This window comes from Pelecanus crispus, chromosome 5 (assembly GCF_030463565.1).
Source record: "Pelecanus crispus isolate bPelCri1 chromosome 5, bPelCri1.pri, whole genome shotgun sequence".
Taxonomy (NCBI): domain Eukaryota; kingdom Metazoa; phylum Chordata; class Aves; order Pelecaniformes; family Pelecanidae; genus Pelecanus; species Pelecanus crispus.
The window spans coordinates 78480050-78494965 of NC_134647.1; positions in this window are offsets into that span (position 1 = coordinate 78480050).

The window sequence follows — 14916 nt, forward strand, 5'->3', positions numbered from 1 at the left end:
GCTTGGGAGAAAAATTTCTCAGCCCACTCAAAGCCAGGACTGAAATATTTCCCAGTATGGATTTTCCTCACTGTTTTCTGAGGAACCGCTGGCACTCGCTATTTTTGGCACCATCTCTTCCTTATGTTCACCTTCTGCTGGTGTCCCTCCTGCACCTGGCTCCCTTCGAGTGAGCTTGGACGCCCGCTGGACAATGCCAAGGAGGCATAGCTGACATGCACGGGGTGGCCGTTTGAGTGAAAGAAGGAAAGAACTGGAAAACCTCTCAGAATAAATTGTCAGCTTTTCAACCTGGCCAAAACCCATAACTCTATTGGAGGACCGGTACTTTCTAAAAATTTTTAACGATATGAGAATGGGGATAATGCTAAGGTGGAAAAATCTGACATCTTTTAGCTCGTCAAGGTTAGGGGATTTGAAAAATTTAAACTAAAATGCAGTTGTAAAAACAAATAGGATGAATTTATCCTGTGAGGCATATGGCTGCATCGCTATGGCTTGTTAATGTAATCACTAATTCAGTCCTCTGAGCCACAGATCAAAATAACAATATTATTTTAATTGTAAAGGGCCAACGTCAAAACTGTGCGAGTGGGAAGAAGCCATTTTTCCTCCGTTGTCTCTGTTTTTCTGGCATCTCTTTTATCACATGGAGTAACTTGGAGCTGTCTGACTTGTAATTCTGCTGAAACAACCCTATAGACTATAGCAGGGTAACAGAACAGCTGGGACCTACATTTGCCCCAAACCGAGCTCTTTCAGGTTTTTAAGTCCCCTCCTCTCTCTTCTATCCCACCTCAGCATGTCCCAGGCTGCCAGAGCCAGAAACAGCGATCTAGAAAGAGCTGCCCAAAAGCACTGAGACTTGAGCCCGGAGAAGACCAAACCTGAGACAGTGGGAGAGGTCTGTGCTAGAGAAGCTTGAAAGGAAGGAACATGAAGAGTTTTAAAGAAAATCTGAGTTACCTTTAAATACGTATCACAAGAAGGGGGAAAAACACAAGCCAAGCAACCCAGCATACGTTCTGTAGGAGGTAGGTCTTTCACACCTGTGTTTGCCCCGTCAGAAAGGGACTCTAATTGGATCTGGATTTACCCAGTTCCAGGTGTCTTCTGCCTCGCATCCCCAGAGCTGTTCGTTTGTTTTGCTGGTGCGCCTCAGCTTGGCAAGGTGTCTTGATTGCCAAGTGAATGTGGATTCAGCTAGCTCTGACCAGCTCTGGCATTTGAAAAAATCCTTCTTCTTCCGCTCGAATTTCTCTGCCAGCTGCCTGCGAGTCAGGATTTCCCAGCCAGCAGCTCTTGTTATTATCTGTTTTCACTTGCCTTGATGTTTACCAGATTGGACTGCTTTTATCTGTTAACCCTACATCACTGCGGAGCCCCAGTATTACACACCCTATGTGGCTTGGCCACTGGGTCGGAGCAGGAATAGATAAATTCACCTTACTGAGGAAACGGTGAGGTCTAAAACGCTGGCCAAAAATAACACAAGTGTTGATGATCTCAGGGAAGAAACTAACTAAAAGGCCAAAAGAAGGTATTAAAAAAGCTTAAAATAATTGACAGCTCATTAGACTAAATCTGAACTCTGCTAAAATTCTCCACCAGATGAAAAGTCTGGTATGAAAATAGTGCTGAACAGCTGAGAGCAGGACAAGCTGGCCTGATTTTCTCTGGTCTCAGAAGCTCAACTGCTGCTAAGAAGTGCTTTGCTTTGTAACCTTAGATACATCTTACGGCCATTTAGACCAGAAGGTCTGATTAAAAATGCATCTAAAAGGGGAGATGCTCAGTCTTTAAAGGGCCATAAAGCTATTCCGAACAAGCAGCTAAGGATCAGTTCCCATCTCCTCCAGTTCAATGGGGATGAAGCAATCATGGGGATGAAGCAAGATTTGCAGGAAGATGAGCCAGTGTATTTTTAAAATTCCATTCTTGATTGAGTTCAGTATAGTTTCAAAAGGAAGAGGTTACATTCGGTTCTAGTTAAAACAACCCGCAGGTCTGGTCACTTGTCGGGTCGGCGTTCAACGAAGACTTCAGGGTATCGCTGCCCTTTCAGGTAAAGGAGAGGGAAAAAAAAAGTTTGTGAATGGATTTTGGGGTGAGGACCAGGTTCAGTTCGCTCCTTCCTCAGCGCGCTGTGCTCGGGCTGCGGGGACGCAGCGGGGGGATCAGTCCCCGCCGTCCAGGCGGACGCCCAAGCTGAAGCCGCCTTTGACTTCCCGGTTCCCTCAAGGGCTCAGGTGCAAGAAGAGTAAATTTTCGGTTCCCCCCCAGATAATACTTTGATAATTGAAACAGAAAATTTGGACACGGCGCTGCCTTATTTACCTCACGTACTACGTTTCGTTTACGTGAAAAAAAAAAAAAACAAACCCAACAAACCACCGGCCTTGCTAGCAGACGCTTCCCTTTTGCCGCCGCCGCTCGACCGAGCGCCCCGGCGCAGGCTCCCGCAGACCCCCGCCCCCCCCCCCGCAGGGCCGCCTCGCCGGTGGCCCCTCGCAGCCCCCCGGGCCCTGCCGCGGCTCCCCGAGGCCCGCAGGGGCCGCAGCCACCGGCGGGGCGGGCGGCCGGGCGGGCCGCAGGCACCTGAGGCGCGGCGGCTGCGCGGGGGGCGAGCGGGCGGGGCCGGCCCCGGGCCCGGCCCTCACATGCGCGGCGCCGCGGGAGCCATTGGCCGCCGCCGGGCCGGCCCTCGCCGGTGCTGCCCGTGCGCCCGGCCATGCGGGAGCGCGCTGCAGGGCGCTGCTAGGAGCCGAGCCCGCCCGGCCCGGCCTCCCCCCGCCCCTCCCCGCCCGCCCGTATGGCAGCGCCGCGGCACTGAGCGCCCCGGAGAAGGCTCTGCGTGTCCCGGCGCGGCGCGGCCGGGCGGCTCTCGGGGTCCCGCAGCCCGCGGGGCCGCCCCTGAGGTGAGGTGAGGTGAGGCCGGCGGGAGGCGGGCGGGCGGCACCGGCACCCCCGCCTCTCCCTCCCTGCGCTTGCCGTCGCGCTCGCCTACCTGCTGGTTTTCTGTCTCTCTCTCTTTTTTTTTTTTTTTTTTTTTTTATTCCCCCCCTTTTTTTCCCCCCTGCCCTCAGAACGGCCCGGGCGGCTTGGCTCGTCGCGCCGCTCTGCCTCGGGGTGCGCACCCACGCAGGACGCGCCCGCCTGTGCGGGGGGCGAGCGGCGGGGCTGGGGGTGCACCGTGCTGCTGGGGAAATGCGGCTGGGAAAAGGGGGGGAAAAAAAAAAAAAAAAAAAAAAAAGCGAGCCCCTTTCCGAGGCCGGGGTATTGGATCCGTGCGGGGGACCGGCAGCTGGGTGTCTTTTTGCATGGGGTCAGCTGGTGTTGGTGTTGCACCGCACGCAGGTTAAAGGGGTCCAAGCCAGGCAATGAAACGCATCTTCAGGACGAAAACAGCCCCTTGTCAGAGAATCAGCTGTGGTTTTTTTCGAGGCACGTCTCCTCCCTTCCCCCTGCTCCCCAGTACGTGGCAACACCGACTCCCGCTCCTTGAGGATCCCTCAGCCTGGCACAGCAGCTCCTCTGCCTTGCAACCTCCATTTCAGCCCCCCCCCGCTCCCCATCCCCGTTACAACTGGTGTTAAACGACCACGAATTCGGGGGCAGAAAGCTTGTGACTTTGCCCAGCATCCTTTAGGGAAGCTGGTTTGCGGTCGGTGGGGGGATGCAGGCTGTGCATTTGCAGCATGCCAGCAGCCCGTGGCAGTTTCTCCTCTGGATGCTCCCAGTGTGTAAGAGCCATGAGGTAGGTTACTCAGACTTGAAAATGGAGGACGGTAGTGGTAACCAGCCTGTTGTTTGGTGGAATAAGTCTCAGCAGTACTTCCTGTAATGGTGGTGCTGAAAGTGATGTTTCGCTTGGCTTAGCTGCTGGTGCAGAGAGCGAAACATCTTCAGTACTAGCTTTGGGGTACCTGCTACTCATAAGCGTTGTCAGTTACAGCTTTTTTTTTTTTTTAAATAATAAAAAAATTAGTTTAGAGAAGTATTTTGTTTTTTTTCAGCATTACGTCTGTCAGGCGTGATAGGAAGGGGTCGTCTTCTCTGCCTCTAAAACTGAAGGTGGGGAATGGCTATGCCCCCTTGTTTGCGAGAGAGGGCTTTAGGATGTGAGAAATTTGCAGGAGCAGCACAGAGATTTTCATCCCACAGCTCTGAGCTATCAAAAAAGCATTCTCTTCTCAGATGGAGTAGCTAAGTCCCTTTCTCTGTGTCTTGGCTTTTTTGTGGTGTTTTTTTTTTTCTTTTCTCCCCCCCCCCCCCCCCCTTTTTTTTTTTTTCTCTCCCCTCTTCCTGGTGGCAGAGGAAACTCCCTTTCTTCAAACTTAGGGTAAGGATTGGTAGTATAGAAGGTTAGTGTTATTTGCTCTCGATTGCCATCTTAAATTAATTCACCAAGACTTGCTCAGAGGCCAGGATCCTGTTCATTCTTTGTGATTTACAAATCCCCCATAAACCTTTTATTGTTGGTTGAAACTGATTTATGAGGTCCTGACCTAGGAATATGCTACTGTGGCTATATTTTCTGTGCTGTACACCATTTTCTCCTATGTTTCTGAGCAAGCGTTGCTGTTATAGTAAACTCATTTGGTGCTTTGCCTGTATCTTGCTTAGTGTGAAAAACACTTGTCTGTTATGTCTGCTATATCTGTTTTCTTGCACATAATAAGCAAGGAATATTTAAATAGATACTGTTATTTGCAATTGAGATTACTTTGATAAAGATCCACAGTTTACAAAGGCTACGTGAGGTAACATGGGGAAGGGAGCAGCATTAAGTAGTAATTCATTTTGTAAGATCCAGATATGCACAATAGATATCTGTACCTGACATCCTCGGGGGGATGGTAATCTGTCCAGCGTGTTCAGACCTGGAGGAGGAATTCTAAAGCAGCAGCACCAGCAGCAAAGTCTGCATGCTGCCGTCACAGGAAGGTAATTATTAGTGGGAACAAACCTGTGTAATAACAATGCAAAGAGAGTGAAGGCGCTTAGGTGCTTGCTGTGGAAAGACTAACTAACTAACTAGCGTGCGTTGCACTAACGCCGTAGCTGCAAATGTGAAATACGGTTCTTGTATTCCAGTTCTTTCTTAGCCCTCTGTTCCCCTCGCCTCAGACAAGCCTCTTTCTCTAATGTAGCGGTAGGTAGGTGGTGGTATGGAGACAGCACAACTGTCCATCCTGTGTATGGACAGCTTGCTTGACTGCGTGCCTGGAGAGGGAGAAAAAAGCTAATGCTGTTGGTGATATGCTTGCAATAGATCCTGCCCGTGAAAGGAGGATAAGAAAATAAAGGCTAGTGGAGAAAAGGGTACGTACGTCCCTGTGGTCAAAAGCGCTTGCGACCATGTGTGTTGTGGCTTGGTGCAGTTTTGTAAGAAGTGACTGTACGGAAATTTCTCGCCTTGAAGTTAGTTCTTTTAATTTCTCCAGGCCTTCCCGTTCCTTCTGTTTGCTGAGGTCCCACTCAAAGTCTGTTGAAGCCAGTGGGAGTAAGTGGATTTTTAATCGGGTCCTGTACCTCTGGCTGAGTTTCCTTCCCCCCTTGCGCTCTCCGATGGCAGCGGCTGCTGTGTCAGTTCCTCCTTGCACTGCGTGCCGATGGGCTGGCACGGGATGTCTTGCAGGCAGAGTGCTGACTCAGCGCCTCAGCTCAGGGTCTCCCTTTGCTTTCTCCTGCACCTCTAAGAGCCCGAGGGCAGTTTTGATGCTGGTGCGTGGACGCTGTGATCACTGAGGATGAATTGATGTCCTGAGGCTTAAAGGATTTAATCGGTGTGGGGCTGGTGATGGCTGTTTTACTGAGAAGTAGCCTGAGTCACAAGTGATGTCGTGAGGGAACCCAGTAAACTAGTTTCTCAACTGGATGCAAAGAAAAGGGAGTTCTAGAGTTAGTATTTTACCAAATAATGAACTCTGAAGGTTTTGTAATTTCTCTTCATAAAAGCAATCTGTATCTTCCAGTTAATTTATAAAATTGCTGAAGATCCTTAAATATTCATAAAACACAATTAGCAGTATTTACGTTGTACTCAAATGTTACTATATAAAGTGGAAAGAACAAAACACGTTATTTCAGTTTCTGCTGTTTAAATTTCTCCATTTCTTGCTAGCATTGAAACGAGACTATACAGTTCTCATTTTGGTGTTGGGTTTTTTTTCCCCTTTCTGTTTTATTTATTCATTTACTGTCTCTTGGCAGTGGGAAGATTATGTCCCAGGAAAAAAAAGCTATTGATGTATTAAGAAAAATGGAAATAATTTTCCCCAGAAACCTTACATTTAGATAAAGACTTGTCTGTGCTTTTGCATAACTGACATTTTAAACGTTTTTTTTTTTTTTCTAAAAAGCAGTGAAAAGTCTGTGGACTTCACCATGCAAAGACTTGCGCGCATGACTCATTTTCCACATGTGTATAGTCTTATGAGTGCGCACACACGCATAAGGCTCTCTGGGGTCACAGAAGAGGTGCTTGATCTTGAAAGTGTGTATTCTTGGCTGTGATGTTGAGGTGCTGTGGGCCTACACTTGTAACTATTTGCAAGACAGGACCTGAATTATGGAGAAGGACATTTGTGAAAGACAGTTTTCTAGCAGCTACCAGCATTATATTTGTAAAAGTGATTGTACTTAGTGTTTCAAAGCTGTTCTGTACCTCTTACCTTGAGAACACTTCAAGCTACGTTTTTTCCAAGTTTGACTTGCTTGCGTTGGGGATGGGTTTGGCTGAAGATCTTTTGGTCTAAGCAAATTGAGTGCAATTTTCTTTTAACCATATAGCAAAGAATAGGTACTGATTGCTTGCCAAACAATTTTTCCCCTCGGAGATTCCAAACGCATTTAGGAAAGAACAAAGCCAGTATTTCTAGTGTTTAACTTGAGAATCATCTTGGGTTTTGGCATGCTAAAAAGGAAAGTGCGTCACAAGTCAAGTTGGCACTTTCTAATACCATCAGTAATACTCATTTCCACATCATTAATTTTGACTGACACTGCTTCAATCTTTCTCTCACCACAAATTTCTTTAATGAAAAGAATTGAAGCTCTCGTCACTTACTTCTATATTCTCTTCAGCTGTGTTCTTCCAATCTTACAAGAACAGGTTCCTGTCCCCCTTCAGGGAAGGGATAGGAAGAGAAGCTCAAAGACCTTCATGTAGCAGCTGCCAGAGTGTTCAGGGAGATATCCTTGGAAGGAGGAAGCTTATTTTCTTGGAATCAAGCCTGCAAAATGCCACTTTTGCCCAACACTTGGAAGCAAGCAGTAGTATGGGAAGAGAGTATGGCTGGACCAAGGACTTGTTTGTTAGCACTGTTTTAAAAGAAATACCTTCCCTTTTCTTCTTCCTCTTCAAGTACAAATCAGGGTATGAAAACATGTTGTTCATGTAGTCTCAAAACTGTTGCTACCTATAATTTTCCTTCTTTCCACTTGAGCTCTTTCCTCAGAAGTGATTTGTTCTAAGACTGAAGTAGTCGTGATATTCAAGACTTCAGAAGCAATCATCGTGTAAAATACAGCCACCCTTTGGGGAGGAGGAAAGTTACTTGTTGCTCAGATGTTTTCTTTTCAGAGACCCTTTTCTTGGTGAAGGTAACTGATGAAGTCACAGAAAAACTAACCAGGCTGAAAGCATGTGGCAGCCAGCAGTGGGTGAGGATAGCAATCGCCTTTATTCACCACAGTCCTGCGTTTTGTATTGTGATCAACAGAAGAAGAAATGGTCTGGTTCTTGTGACCTGCCTTGCTCCTTGTTAGTGTTAAAAAAAGAACCCTGTCTGTATGTGGTCTTTTTGTTAAAAGTTAGGCATCTCAGGTGTCCTGTCTTATGAAAGGCTCTTTTGAAGACCAGGAAAACGCAATGGAAGATTTCTCAGACCCCAGGGCTGGGTGTAACAGATAATAAAATGCTGTTGCTACCTTTTCCTATCAAACATCTCTTCTAACTGTTTGCTGTGCATTTACATTTGAAAAATGGCACAATTCCCAAACTGGAGTTTTAAAATCCCTCTCTATTCACTTGCTCAGGGTTTTTCTGTCTGAGTCACGTCTGATGATTTCCTCTGTATGTCGAGACCATGGGTGGGGCCGCCTGTATACAGGTGTCTGTTGCTGTTTTAGATGTCTTATCTGTGACACTGATATGGAGCTGGTAAATACGATGAGACCTACAGCAAACAGTGTCCTGGAGCATCTGCTGGAGACCGGTGATGCTCTAGATGGACCCCTTACCGAGACTCATTTCATAAAGATACACACAGAAAGGAAAAAAAACAAACAGGAAGGCTCTTTATTGCCCTCGCAATGAAGCAGCGAGGCAGGCTCCTACCCATCCCCGTGCAACCTAATTGCTACAAAGCCACAGCCAAGGTGCAGGGTTTGTTGGGTGGTTTGTTTTTTTTTTTTTTTTTTTTTTTTTCCTCCCCCTTGGACTTCATTCTTTACGAGTCAGCACTGAGATAAGTTTCGCTATGAAAGGTGTTCCTGGTTGCCCTTGGGTTCTACAGAATCCAGGGCTGCCGCACCTCTAGTGTTTTCAAGTCTGGCCAATGCCACAGATACCAACATGCCCGCTAAAAGCAGTGTTGGGTTTTTTTTTTGGGGGGGTGGGGGTGGGGTGGACTTTGAAGTACTTTATTCTTGCTGCAGTGATTTTTCCAACTTGGCATTATAGCCCTAAGGAGAAAACAAGTGCATAGGATGTGTATACGAATATGATGTCTGAATATCTATCTGTTCTTCAGCCATCGCAGGACAGGAAAGAAAGGAAACTTAGCTGCTTTCAGCTGGCATGAGAACTTCTATAGAGAACACCCATGCCTGGAATAACCCTAGCGCAGGCTTGCTGAAGCTGTGTGTGCTAGAGATGGAGGCAGTTCTATAATCTTGCAGTACCTTAAGGTCAAAAGAAAAGCTGTAACCCCAGGGAGGTCATTTATATACCTGGATGTGTGCAGATATAAAGTTGATTTTGTCATATTTTGTCAACAAAAAGTATAGTTTGTGTCTGTCTCAAATACACCCATTTAAAAAACCAAGTTTACTCAACACTGATTTGCTAATCATTGAAAATAACCTTCCAGTTCAAAAGCTTCCTCTGTGAATATTAATATTTTATACAGAAATATTATGTAATAGACATTTTGTCGCCTTTGCAGTCCTGCACAGAGGAACACGTTGTTAAGCTGATGTCATTTGGATTGTTCAGTATAAATTTGTCCACTAAACCAGTGCAAATGTCAGTGAATGATTAAAAAAAAAGTCCATCTTGCATATTTGTGCACAGTACTTTGTGTACAGATCGTGGAAAGGGAGGATAGGAATTATTTTGGTCTGTCAGTCTCTGCACTGGAACTTGAGTGAGAAGTGTGAAAGGCAGTGCACTCGCTTGCTTTGGTTTCAGGCACCACTATGGTTTCAAACACTTTCCACATGCATTAGCAATTGCCTTCATCAAAGATGCGCGGAGGAACCAGACTTCACGCTTAATCTGACTGGTGTTTAAAAATACAAACTGAGAAGTCTACATACAGGGTTCCTCTCAATGGCTGTCATCAAGAAACTTTCATGTACTTGCTTTCTGTCTAATTAAATTAAGAAATAAAGCCTAAACTACCTAGCTCAGAAGAGGAACTGACAAAAGGGAAATGAAACTTTTCATGCACTTGAATTTTTCAAAGCAACGTTTGCTGTTTTATAACCCATACTAAATTTCTTCACTCTTTTACCTTGTTGGCATTGTTAGCAGACAGAAGGGGAAGACTGGCTTGATAGTTTTGCTCCTCTCCTTTCCTATCCCTCTGACAACAAATCTGTTGGCTCTTGAAACAAGGAAGTGGAAGAACGCAGATACACAAATGCTCGTTGGTGCTGCAGAAATTGTGAGTTTGGTCAGTGCTAGTGCCCCGATGGAAGGTGGGTAGGAAGGTGTCTAACAGGAGAATAATGGGAGAAGAGAGGTTCTTGGAAAAAACAGTGGACTGAGAGTGAGACAGAATTGTACTAATAATAAATCAGGAAAATGAAAAATGCAGTGGTTTGGACAAGACTCTATTCCCAGTGGTTAAAATTTGTGGTTACGTTTTGTTTATTTTTAGTGTAATTTGATTTAGGATGTACCTAGATTGAAAGGTGAACTTAAGAGTGCCCTTATTAGCATCAATCAGTTTAACCAAAATAGATTTTTAAAGAAAGAAACTGCTGGGGCCAGAGTTACAGGAGAACAAAAATAGTAAAGCATGTAGTAAAGCCAGAAAATAAAAACACGAGAGGCATGCAAAAATACAAAAGAAAATAGTAACAGTGTGGCAAAGGAGAGGAGATAACAAAACTATTGAGATAAGTGTGAGTAAATATAAAAGAAAATCTTAAAATATGAAGTTGTATGTACTGTTCTGCGTGTGGAATGTGTATGAATTGTGTTTATTTGACTGAGGGAGTCTCGTCTCCAGAAACAGGGCTTTCATGCTCACGGCTGAATGGCCGAGTTCTAGTTTGCAATCAGCTCGAAAGCACGTTGCAAAGTAACACAGCCCCCTGCGTGGACACACGTATTCATTGCAGCAAATTTAACGGGCACTTACAGGTTGAATTGGTACAAGCCCGGTTTTGGCTGAACAGCTTTGCACCTGCCTAACTTGCGCGGTAAAATCGCAGTCCGTCCATCTGCACAGCGGCCCAGAGCAGCCTGGTCGCAGCAGCGTGCAGCTGGTCGGTGCAAGGAGCAGAGGGTGCTGCTCCTCTGCTGTTCCTCTTGTGAAGGGAAGGGATGGTGGCCCTTCGCCCTCTGGTAGCTGCTGCTTTCTGTCACTCCAGCCACGTTAAGGCTCCTTCAGTGTCTGATTATTTGTTGACTGAACTGGTAAGGTCTTCTGGCTTGCTGTCTGCTAAGGAACGTAACACCAGAGCTACCAGCAGCAGCCCTCTCTTATTGCCTGTGGATCGAACAACGGGTTTACCTGTAGCACTGGGAAATATTGCCTGCTTGCCCAGCAAGGTTTGACTTGCTAATGTCTTGTCTGTATTCCTCCCTTCTGCGACAGAAGAGAGGAAGCCCATGGCAGCGGGGTTGGAACTAGATGCTCTTTAAAGGTCCCTTCCAACCCAAACCATTCTATGAAGCAGGGAGAAGTCTGCACACAGCCCCTGGCTCACGAGCCGGGAAGAGGAGGTGGCCACCAAGAGAAGGAAAGAATTACAGGCTCCCGAAATAAAGGGGGGTGTTGGGTGGCATGTGAAAAGCTGCAGCGAGGCCCTAGTATGGACAATGAACTCCGCGGGGAGCCACAGCGGGATCCTGTAGGCTCCCATGGAATAGGAGCAATGCCTAAGGTGCTTTCCAAAGGGAGTGTGGTTTCAAGACCAGCTGGAGCAAATTTGAGCTCGCACTACTGTTGAAAGGGGAAGTCCTGCCTTCCTGCCCACCCGCCTCTGCCTCCGTCGGGCAGGACGCTTCTCCCAGGCGTCTCACACCAGCGGAGAGGGTGGGAGAGTGTCCGGGGGGGACCGCTCTCTTAAGCAGCAGGGTGGCCACAAATCAGCCTAAGCTGATTGCAAAACATCACTCGGAGATAGCAACAAAATCTGGTATTTATCTGGTTAGGTTACATGCTGCTTGTGACAATGCTTCTACAGTAGGTTTCTGTGCTAGTTTGGGGTTTTTGCTTCTCTCTTGATGGCATGACATTTTTCCTGTGTGGTGGTTTGTCGTTTTTTTCTTATGCGGCAACAAGGAGGGAAGGTGGCATTTCAACCAAAGTGGTTGTCAAATGTCTGCTGCTGGCTGGGTACTTGGAGATACATGTAGAACTGAGAATTATCCAGTTGTGCTGAAATTAAACCTCTAATGACTGGAACTGCTTTGCTTACTTTGTTAGCTGATTTTTTTTTTTTTTTCCAAGATCTCTACTTCTTCCCCAAAATACTGTGATTTCCCTCCTTCTCCTTTCTTTGCAGAATTCATAATCATTTGCTCTGTAAGTGCATCATCTGATTTTTTTTTTTTTCACTGTTAGCAATGATTGTTTCCCTGTTAAATGCAACCCTCGTTAAGCGCAACAGAAATAATGTTTTCCTTAGTGGAAAAGATGTCTGATCAAGTGACTGTAGAAATGAAGGCAGCCACATGTAGGCTATGGTATATAGGACGTGGCTTTTGGAGGTTTCACGTGTCATGCCTGAAGTGCCAAGCACCTGGCTGTGATTCAGATAAAACTGGCGCTGGGCGATGCCAACACCCCAGTGTAAATGGGGTGTAAGTCTTTCCCTATGCTGAAGGGGCCTGAAAGAAAAGAGGATTAAAGGGAATGAGTGCCAGAGGGGACTAGGTTATAGGAGAAGTGGTACATATGCTCCTTATTTAATCTCCTTTGTACCCACTGTCCCACATACTGAATCTGTAACAGTGGGTGTGTATTCTTGTATCAGAGCAGATGTTTCTGTAAGTAAGACGTTGCTTTGTTTTAATAAATTGAGGTTGTCACTTCAAAAATGGGAGGGGGAGCTGCGGGAAGAAGCATAAAGAGAGAATTCTTCAAATGCGATTTGGAACAAAATCCAGGAGGATTTCTGTGGCAAAAACTGCAGGGAAGATTCCTTCACTGGTCTTGGCTCTGCCCAAGCATCTACTTATGTACTGATATGATTTGTATGAGAGTTTCTGTGTTGGTGTCTTTTTTAAAAAAAAAAAAAAACAAAAAACAAAAAAACAAACCCAAAATCAAAATCTTATGAGCGTGTTTCTCCATTTGTTTCCCTCCTCCTCTAGGTTTGTTCCAGCTCCTGTGCTCAGTCTGTCCTGGGAAGGGGAGGGTGGTGGTGATGGACCTCGGCAGTCTCTCAGGTTGTGGTGGAGCTCTTGAAGACAAGCTGTCCTCTTCTCCCATTCCTCGCCAAGCGCGGTGGTGCTCGGCCTCTCTTGACGCCTTTCCTCTTGACGCCTTTCCTTAAAGGCTGACGCGTTTTCAAAAAACGCAGCCCTCCTGCTTTGGAGACGGCAACTGCCTTTGCCTTCTGCTTTCAAAAACTGCTTGTTGCCTTTGGGGTGGCTGACGAGGAGGGCTCGGAGGGCTCTGCTCAGGCCCTTCTTCCGCGGGTCCCTGACCTCGTGCAAAAAGGTTACAGAAACAGCCAAGGTGAATGGCCCTGTGGCTATGAGAGCGTTTTCTGTCAGAGCTCAAGTACGATCCAAAGGTCTGTTCTGAAACCTGCGTGCAACAGACCTTTGTCAGAGCTTTTTTTCCTCCGTGTAATTTAAAAAACCAACTTTCTCCAAAACCTCCAGTTCCGGTGATGTATGCTGCAAAGGGATTTAGTTCTCCCAAGACCACTTGACCACCCCGAACCCTTTGAAGGAGGAAAATCTTTAAGATGCATATTTGATTTGCGTATTTCGCAGTGTCTTCCCCATCCCCTTATCCTAGGTCTCTACCGCTAAGGAGAAACCTGGAGCAGCAGGTTCCTGCTGACCTTTAAATGCTCTCCGTGGAAAGCATGACGCAGGGCTTGCTTCTGCGGGCTCTGAGTGCCAGCGGGTGCAAACCCTGAGAAAACCTCGGGGAAAAATAGAGGAAGAGGCAAGTGTGCGCGTTGGTTTGGGTTTCTTTTATTCCCGCAGCGGCTTGGGAGCAGCCCAGGTGGGCGAGCGTGCTGTGCATGGCGCTGGGCGCAGCCCCCGACGGCAGAGCGGCTCTCCGCTGCCGCCAGCATGGAAGCAATGGGCTGCTGGCCGAAGCAGGGGACGCAGCCGGTTGTCCTTGCCTTTGAGCCCTGGCTGTGGGACGTTCCCCGTGCTGGGGGAGCTGCCCCCCCGTTCCTGGCGAGGTGCCGCTGCCAGGAGGGCAGGGGCTGGCCAGCCTCACGGTGAGCTCCCCGCCGTGCCGGCGTTTGGCGTTTGCACCCTGGCAGCGGTTGGCGGTGCTGGGGAAGGGCTTGGGCACGCAGCAGCGCTGCTCGGGGTGCAGCCCGGGCAGGAGAGGCACGAGGAGGGCAGCGAGGCAGCGGTGGCCAGCCTGCTGCGTGCCGAGAGCCCTGCCTGTTGCCAGGGGACTCGTTTCGGCTATGAATCATAGAATCATTTAGGTTGGAAAAGACCTTTAAGATCATCCAGTCCAACCATTAACCTACACTACCAAGTCTACTCGAAGCCAATCAAGGGTAGACTAGACTAAACCATGTCCCACAGTGCCACATCTACCCGTTTTTTTGAACACTTCCAGGGATGGGGACTCCACCACCTCTCTGGGCAGCCTGGTCCAATGCTTGACCACTTTTTCAGTAAAGAAATTTCTCCTAATTTCCAACCTAAACCTCCCCTGGCGCAGCTTAAGCCCATTTCCTCTCGTCCTATCGCTAACTACATGGGAGAAGAGACCAACCCCCACCTCACTACAACCTCCTTGCAGGTAGCTGTAGAGAGCAATAAGGTCTGCCCTCAGCCTCCTCTTCTCCAGGCTAAACAACCCCAGTTCCCTCAGCCGCTCCCCATCAGCCCTGTGCTCCAGACCCTTCACCAGCTTCGTTGCCCTTCTCTGGACACGCTCCAGCACCTCAATGTCTGGTGAGACAGGTCTACGTAGCGGCTTTCTCAGTGTTTGTTGATTGGAGGCAATTACTGTAGAATACTTGATTTATAACGAGGCATACTTAATAAGCATCAAAGTAAAATAAATACTCATGAATTACCTGCTGGAGTCTGGCTGTGTGTTGTGCTGAGTCGTTGCTTTCCATCTGTGGGCTCTGCTCGGCCCTGGAGCCTCGGGGTTGCTGGAGGTGAAGGCAGCCACGCTGGGGGCTTGGCTGGTGGAAGTGCTGGGCTAAAGGAGGACGGGGAGGAATCCTGTTTCTTCTCCCATTTTGTTCATCCCGGGGATAGAGGCGTTTTCCAGGCAGCTCGTTGACTCA